Source organism: Mus caroli, unplaced genomic scaffold (genome assembly GCF_978045245.1).
Source record: "Mus caroli unplaced genomic scaffold, Mus_caroli_1 scaffold_13, whole genome shotgun sequence".
NCBI classification, from domain to species: Eukaryota; Metazoa; Chordata; class Mammalia; order Rodentia; family Muridae; genus Mus; species Mus caroli.
In genome coordinates this window covers 101,108,973-101,116,951 of record NW_028227268.1, presented here as the reverse complement: position 1 = coordinate 101,116,951, position 7,979 = coordinate 101,108,973, and the positions used below count along the sequence as shown (strand labels likewise).

The 7,979-nt window shown below is 41.3% G+C and overlaps 1 pseudogene; it reads left to right on the top strand.

Annotated features, from left to right (window-relative positions):
* The first annotated feature begins 1,982 nt into the window (after positions 1–1,982).
* LOC110304166 (small ribosomal subunit protein uS2 pseudogene) lies at positions 1,983–3,866 on the top strand (annotated as a pseudogene).
* The last annotated feature ends 4,113 nt before the right edge of the window (positions 3,867–7,979 follow it).

The following is a 7,979-nucleotide window of genomic DNA, read 5'->3' as shown; positions in this document are numbered from 1 at the left end:
ATCAGTAGAACGGATCAAGTGGGAGGCAAACTATCCCAGCCTGAAGACAGAATAGATTAATTTTAGGATGTTCAGACAATAACAAAGATAAAATAATAGGGATTTACAAATAGAACATATGTAATCTATAAGTCATCATGAAAGGACCAGATATGTGATTTATGAAAGTCTTATCAAATACAATAAAATTGAAATAGTATCTTGAATTCTTATCTGATTAAAACAGGGAATTAAAAGCAAATAACAGAATGGCAAAATGTCTCAGCAGGTAAAGACACCATCGCCAAACCTGACAACCTGAACTTGTACCCCAGGATCTACATGGTGGAGGGGGAGTACTGAGTCTTGCAAGTAGTCTAGCCATACAGATGCCATGGAAGGCATACTCACACACATGCACACACATGCACATATACACACTCACTCACACACATGCATATACACACACATGCACACACATGCATACACACAATGCACTCACACAATACACAGACACAATGCACTCACACAATATGCACACATGCATACACGCTCATGCACATATATACAGTTGCACATATAGTTACACTCATGCACACACATGCATACACACATATGCACATTCAGACACTCGCGCACACACACACACAAGTATACACATACACTAACACACATGTACATACATGTATACATACACTCACACATGCACATACACACATACATATTGACAAAAATGTAATTACATTTTTTCTTTTTTCAGTAGTGCCACTACTCAGCCTTCTTGGGGGAAGTAAGGGAGTCTCACTTCAGAGTACAGCAGTCCACTAAGTGGAGTATTAGTCAGCCCTGACTCAGTCTGCACCGTCGGGATGGACTATTTTGCAAGCTATGACTCAGAGCACACTTGTCTGAAGTTGCCTGGGTTACCAGACAGGGTTGTGCAGGGGTGGGCTTTTTTTCTAGAGCTTCCTCTCTGCTGACTCAGCAGACCCTTTATTAAAAAGAGGCTTCTCATCACAGCTACAGTAGAATACCAGAAGGAGTATTTTCCTGCTGTGTGATATACAGACTACCCAATCCCTGTGTGTTTGGATGGTACTGGTTGTGATTTTTTTATTAATTAATTATTTTATTTATTTAATCCCAAATATTGCCCACCGCTTCTGGTCCTCTTTTATTTTTATTTTTATTTTATCTTAAAAGCATTTTTTTTAAAAGATTTACTTATTATGTGTAAGTACACTGTAGCTGTCTTCAGACACTCCAGAAGAGGGCGCCAGATCTCGTTACAGATGGTTGTGAGCCACCATGTGGTTGCTGGGATTTGAACTCTGGACCTGAGAGAGCCATGGGCATGCCTGTGTTTTCACAGTATTATCCACAGTAACCAAGAGGTAAAGGAAATGTAAATGCCCATCAGCCGACTAATGGATAAAGACGCTGTGGTATTCAGTGAGGAGGAAAGGTGAAAGATAGCAACTGCTGGACTGTCTTGGAAATAACCTGGTGATGTTTGAAAAGCAGCTATCCGGTAAGGAGGTGACAACAGAGAACAGTGATGAGTTCACACACATGCATATACACACACATGCACACACATGCATACACACAATGCACTCACACAATACACAGACACAATGCACTCACACAATATGCACACATGCATACACGCTCATGCACATATATACAGTTGCACATATAGTTACACTCATGCACACACATGCATGCACACATATGCACATTCAGACACTCGCGCACACACACACACAAGTATACACATACACTAACACACATGTACATACATGTATACATACACTCACACATGCACATACACACATACATATTGACAAAAATGTAATTACATTTTTTCTTTTTTCTCTTTTTAAACACTTTCTATTGATTCTTTGTAAGTTTCACATCATGCCCCCCAAAGCCCACTCATCTCCCGTCTCTCTATAGCTACCCTCCTCCCTTGCAACCTCCCCTCAAAATAAAACAAACAAACATCATCAGGAACAGACTTAGGTGGCACCAACCTTGACTTTCAGAAGCAGCAGTACATCTACAAATGGAACAGAGATGGTATCCACATCATAAGTCTGAAGAGGACCTGGGGAATCCTGGCTGTTGCTTGCAACTCCAGCTATGGTTGCCATTGAGAACCCTGATGATGTCAGCGTCAAATCCTCCAGGAGCACTGGCCAGCCAGCCGTGTTGAAGTTCACTGATGAGCTCCCATTGGTAGCTGCTTCATGTCTGAGACCTTCACTAAGCAGATCCAAGCAGCCTTCAGGGAATCACAGCTTCTAGTGGTGACTGATTCCAGGGCTGACCACCAGCCACTCACAGTGGCATCTTATGTCAACCTGCCCACTATTGCTCTGTGTAACACAGACTCTCCCTCTGTGCTGCTTGAACATTGCCATCCCATGCAACAACAAGGGAGCTCACACTGTGGGTCTGACATGGCAGATGCTGGCCTGGGAAGTACTGCACATGTGTGGCAGTGTCTCTCATGATCACCTGTGGGAGGTTATGCCTGATCTTTACTTCTACAGAGACCCAGAGGAGATTGAGAAGGAGGAGCAGGCTGCTGCCGAGAAGGCTGTGACCAAGGAGGAATTCTAGGGCAAATGTGCCGTGGACTGGACTCAGTCGGTCCCTCAACCCATAGGAGAATCAGGGTTCTGGTACTCAGGTGGGCAAGGTGTTGAAAAAAAAATGACAAACAGACACTAACACCAGAGAGTGTTGGATCTGAATGCAATTTCTCAAAGCGAACATCAGACTTATATTAACAGAAGAAAACAAGGAAGTTAGGTGATACACTAAGGTCATCTAAGTTACATTAAGGTTACCCGATGCAAAATAACTATTTACACAAAACAGAGAAATGCATACATAAAAATCAGCAGGAACCAGGCAGTGTTTACAACTGGGATAAAATCACTATTTACAGCTGGGATTAAAAATCAGCCCTACCTAAAGTCAGTTTATTCTTAAAAGTCAGGGGCAAGGGCTTTATGCCCTTCCCGTAGTTCCAATTCTAGTCTATTGTATAATCCACCTTCTCCCTAGGCCATTGTAAATTCCTGTATATGACTCAGCTGTTATTCTAAGTATTTACTCTAGTTCCTTCTTAGACCACAACCCACCTTCTTCCTAGGCCATTGTAAACTCCTGTATATGGGAGTGACTTAGTTGTTATTTTAAGTATCTGTAGAGAACTTCCATTTAACAGAGGAACCCACCAACTTTTTTCTAATATGAGAATTCTAAGTTTACTTTGTTGAACTAGCCCTGAGATTTCTAGCTCTTATCCAGTAAACTGCTATGCCTGATTTCTTTCACTATCTGTCTGTCAACACTGGAGGCAATTCGTCTGAATAAGTAACATACTTACGAAATTCAAAGCCCAAGGTCAGCTCAACGATTGCCTAGGATATTGGAACACTGGTGGAGGCCAATCTAATTTAGCTATTTGTCAAATCATTCCTTGGAGGCACTTATAATGAAAACAATACTGAAGGAAAGCACGCAAAACTCCCAGGGACAAATCTGAAACACATCTGTGTTACGGGATGCCAAAGAACTTCCAGGAAACTAGTTTCTGTGAAACTTTTTGCCTCAGGACTGCTGCCAAGTTTTTGGACTTGTCACGAAGATTTCACTGGAGTGGGTGTGGCACACATGGACAATGCCAGCTCCTGAGTTCACTGCTGCTCAGCTTAAGGTAGCCAACTGGTCTGAGGGTGTACACATGCCTACTGTATCCATCAAGAAGTTTCATACTAAAGACTGGAGAGACCAGCTAGCCACTGAGGACTCCAGCAGCTCCCACAGTGCATGCCACTGAGTGGATTAAAGTCACTACTGCATGGTCCTGAGCTGCTCTGCAGACACCTGAGCAAAGGGGGAAAACCTGGAAGGAAAATAAAGTTCCTAAAAGCAGGGATGGGGAGTAGGGAACAAAAACAAACAAACAAACAAACAAACAAACATAGAAACTTATCTACCATGTGACCCAGCTATACTTCTTTTGGGCATACACACCAACACTGTCTTAGTTAGGGTTTCCTCACTATGAAGAAACACCATGACCAAGGCAGTTCTTATAAAGGACAACATTTCACTGGCGCTGGCTTACAGGTTCTGAGGTTTCATCCATTACGATCGTCCAGGAAGCCATGGCACTAGAGGAGATAAAAGTTCTACATCTTGATTCAAAGGAAGCCAGGTGCAGACTGTTCCACATGCCTAGAACACACTTCCTCCAAGAAGGCCACACTTCCTAAGGGTGCCACTTCCTGGGCCAAGCATTTTTAAACAACCACACTCTCCTTCCTACTACTGAGACATATGTTCAACCATGTCAATTGCAGCCCTATTCACAACAGCTAGGACGTGGAGACAACCTAGACTTTCTTTTCTTTTTTCGTGTTCCTATGGGTTGCTTCATTCCTCCCCCCCTTTCATTTTTATTGGATATTTTTTATTTACATTTCAAATGTTATCCCCTTTCCCAGTCCCTGCTCCAAAGCTCCTATCATATCCACTCTCCCCCTGCTTCTATGAGGGTGTTCCCTCACCAGCCCACCCACTCCTGCCACCCAGCCCTCATATTCCTCTACACTGGGGCATCGAGCCTTCACAGGACCAAGGGTCTCTCCTCCTATTGATGCCCAACAAGGCCATCCTCTGCTACATATGCAGAAGAAGCCATGGGTTGCTCCACATGTATTCCTTGGTTGGTAGTTTAGTCCCTGGGAGCTCTGGGGGTGTCTGGTTGGTTGATATTGTTGTTCTTCCTTCAGAATTGCAACTTGGCCTGTTTTTTGGTAAGTTTTGGAGCACATCTCAGCACATCATGAGGTGCTGAGAAGAAGGTATATTCTTTTGTTTCTGTATTTAGTGTTCTATAGATATCTGTTAAATCCATTTGGTTCATAACTTCTGTTAGTTTCATTGTATCTCTATTCAGTTTCTGTTTCTATGATCTGTCCATTGATGAGAGTTCGGTGTTAAATTCTCCTACTTTTAGTGTGTGAAGTGCAATGTGTGCTTTGAGCTTTAGCAACGTTTTTTTTTTTTTATGAATGTGGGTACCCTTGCATTTGAAGCATAGATGTTCAGAATTTAGAGTTATTCTTGGTAGATTTTTTTTCTTTGATGAGTATGAAGTGTACTTTCTTATCTTTTTTCATAACTTTTGGTTGAAAGTCGATTTTCTTTGATATTGGAATAAATGGTTCCAGCTTGTTTCTTGGAAACATTTGCTTGGAAAATTGTTTTCCAGCCTTTTATTCTGTGGTAGTGTCTGCCATTGTGACTGAGGTGTGTTTCCTGTATGTAGCAAAATGTTGGGTCCTGTTTATGTACCCAATCTGTTAATCTATGTCTTTTTATTAGAGAACTGAGTCCATTGATGTTAAGAGATATTAAGTGATTGTTGCTTCATGTTATTTTTTGTTGTTAGAGGTGGAATTATGTTTGTGTGGCTATCTTTTTTGAGGGTTGTTGGAAGAAGATTACTTTCTTGCTTTTTCTAGATTGTAGTTCCCCTCCTTGTGTTGTAGTTTTCCATCTATTATCCTTAATAGGGCTGGATTTGTGGAAAGATATTGTATTAATTTGGTTTTGTCATGGAATATCTTGTTTTCTCTGTATATGGTAACTGAGAGTTTTGCTGGGTATAGTAGCCTGGGCTGGCATTTGTGTTCTCTTAGGGTCTGTATGACATCTGCCCAGAATCTTCTGGCTTTTATGGTCTCTGAAGGGAAGTCTGGTGTAATTCTGATAGGTCTGCCTTTATATGCTACTTGACATTTCCCCTTACAGCTTTTAATATTCATTCTTTGGTGCATTTGTTGTTCTGATTATTATGTGACAGGAGGAATTTGTTTTCTGGACCAGTCTGTTTGGAATTCTGTAGGCTTCTTGTATGTTCATGGGCATCTCTTTCTTTAGATTGGGGAACTTTTTTTCTATAATTTTGTTGAAGATATTTACTGGCCCTTTATGTTGGGATACTTCACTCTCTTCTATACCTATTATCCTTAGATTTGGTCTTCTCACTGTGTCCTGGATTTCCTGGATGTTTTGGATTAGGATCCTTTTGCCTCTTGCATTTTCATTGATTGTTGTGTCAATATTTTCTATGACCCTGGGCATAGAGTGGAGCTTCTTCTAGGTATTGTGGGACTGGGTGCAGAGCTAGCACCCAAGGTCTGTCACAACATGGACTTCTATTAACTGATAAATGGATAATGAAAATGTGGTACTCATTTTAATAAATGGATTTTATTAAACCATAACGAAAATATAATTTGTATTTAAGTGGGTGGAATTATAAAGCATAGCAAGTGTGAAAGACAAATGTTCCATGTTTCTCTCATATGTGTAGCACAGCATTGCATCTTTAAATGTGTGTTTAACTTGGAATGCCTGTAGGGTTCAGAAAACTTGGAAGGGACCATTGGTAGAGGGAGAAGGGAGAACTCAAGGGAGAGAAGATGATTAGAACACAGGGGTTATGAAGATGGAGTGAGGTTTAAGGAGAAGAACTCAAGGATAGGGTGGAGGTGAGGGTGGGGTACAAGATGGCTGACACTAAGGAGGTTTGAAGAAGAATGGAAACACACTATTTGATAAGTTTCCTGAAAGTTGATAGATAAGTATATGATTGATAGATGATAGATAGATAGATAGATAGATAGATAGATAGATAGATAGATAATTAGGGATCACCCTACACATAAGATAGTGCTCTTCCCAGAAGCCATGAGTTCCCAAATAAAAAGCCCATTGTAGGTGTGGGATGCCTTCTCATAAAGTGATGTTCAGTTGTATCCTAGAGTCCCAAGAACAATACAAACTATTCTTGTCATTCCTTGTCCTATATGAGAAATTGATGGTAAGGTTCTATTGCTGAAGACTCCATGTGCATTGGTCAAAATACACTGAGAAATAAATTTGGTACTGATCAGGAAGCTTCTACCCTGCCTGCTGGCTTTCATAGTACCAGGTGATATGCAGGCTGTAACTGTGAGCCTTTCTATGCCCACCCCAGTTCCCGAATAATGACACCTAGACTAATAAATGGATTTTATTAAATGTAACGAAAATAAAATTTGTATTTAAGTGGGTGGAATTATAAAGCATAGCAAGTGTGAAAGACAAATGTTCCATGTTTCTCTCATATGTGTAGCACAGCATTGCATCTTTAAATGTGTGTTTAACTTGGAATGCCTGTAGAGTTCAGAAAACTTGGAAGGGACCATTGGTAGAGGGAGAAGAGAGAACTCAAGGGAGAGGAGATGATTAGAACACAGGGGTTATGAAGATGGAGTGAGGATTAAGGAGAAGAACTCAAGGATAGGGTGGAGGTGAGGGTGGGGTACAAGATGGCTGACACTAAGGAGGTTTGAAGAAGCATGGAAACACACTATTTGACTATTAACTTAAAGCTTTTAGTCTCACAACGAGGCATTGTTTCTTACAGCTCTTAATTCAGTTATCCTGTTTGTACTAATCTAAGTTCTGCCATGTGGCTGGTTAGTTACCTATCCTCCCTTTCTAGCCTGTTTCGTTCTTTGTGTCTGGCTGGCTAATTCTCCCACTCCTCAGAGTTTCTGTCTGTGTCCAGAAATCCCACCTATTTTACATTTTTTATGGGCCATAGGCTCTTTATTTTAATCAATCAGAAGGTGCCTTAGGCAGTCAAGGAAGGAGCAAGTCAAATCTTCACACATTGTACAAAAACATCACTCCAATAGCAGGCTGCTGGAGGCTGTCATCAACAGTCTTACTGAGCTGTAAACTCTGAACTATGATAAATGGCCAACATGGCAAGATATGATCTTGGATGCAATCGTGGCAAGTGTTATGGGATAGGCAATAACATGCTGATTGGATTTAAGGACTGCTCCATGGAAGGAAACACACGCTGCTACTGTAGATCTACACAAGAATCCTGGGGTTCATGGGCTGGTGGGGGTGCA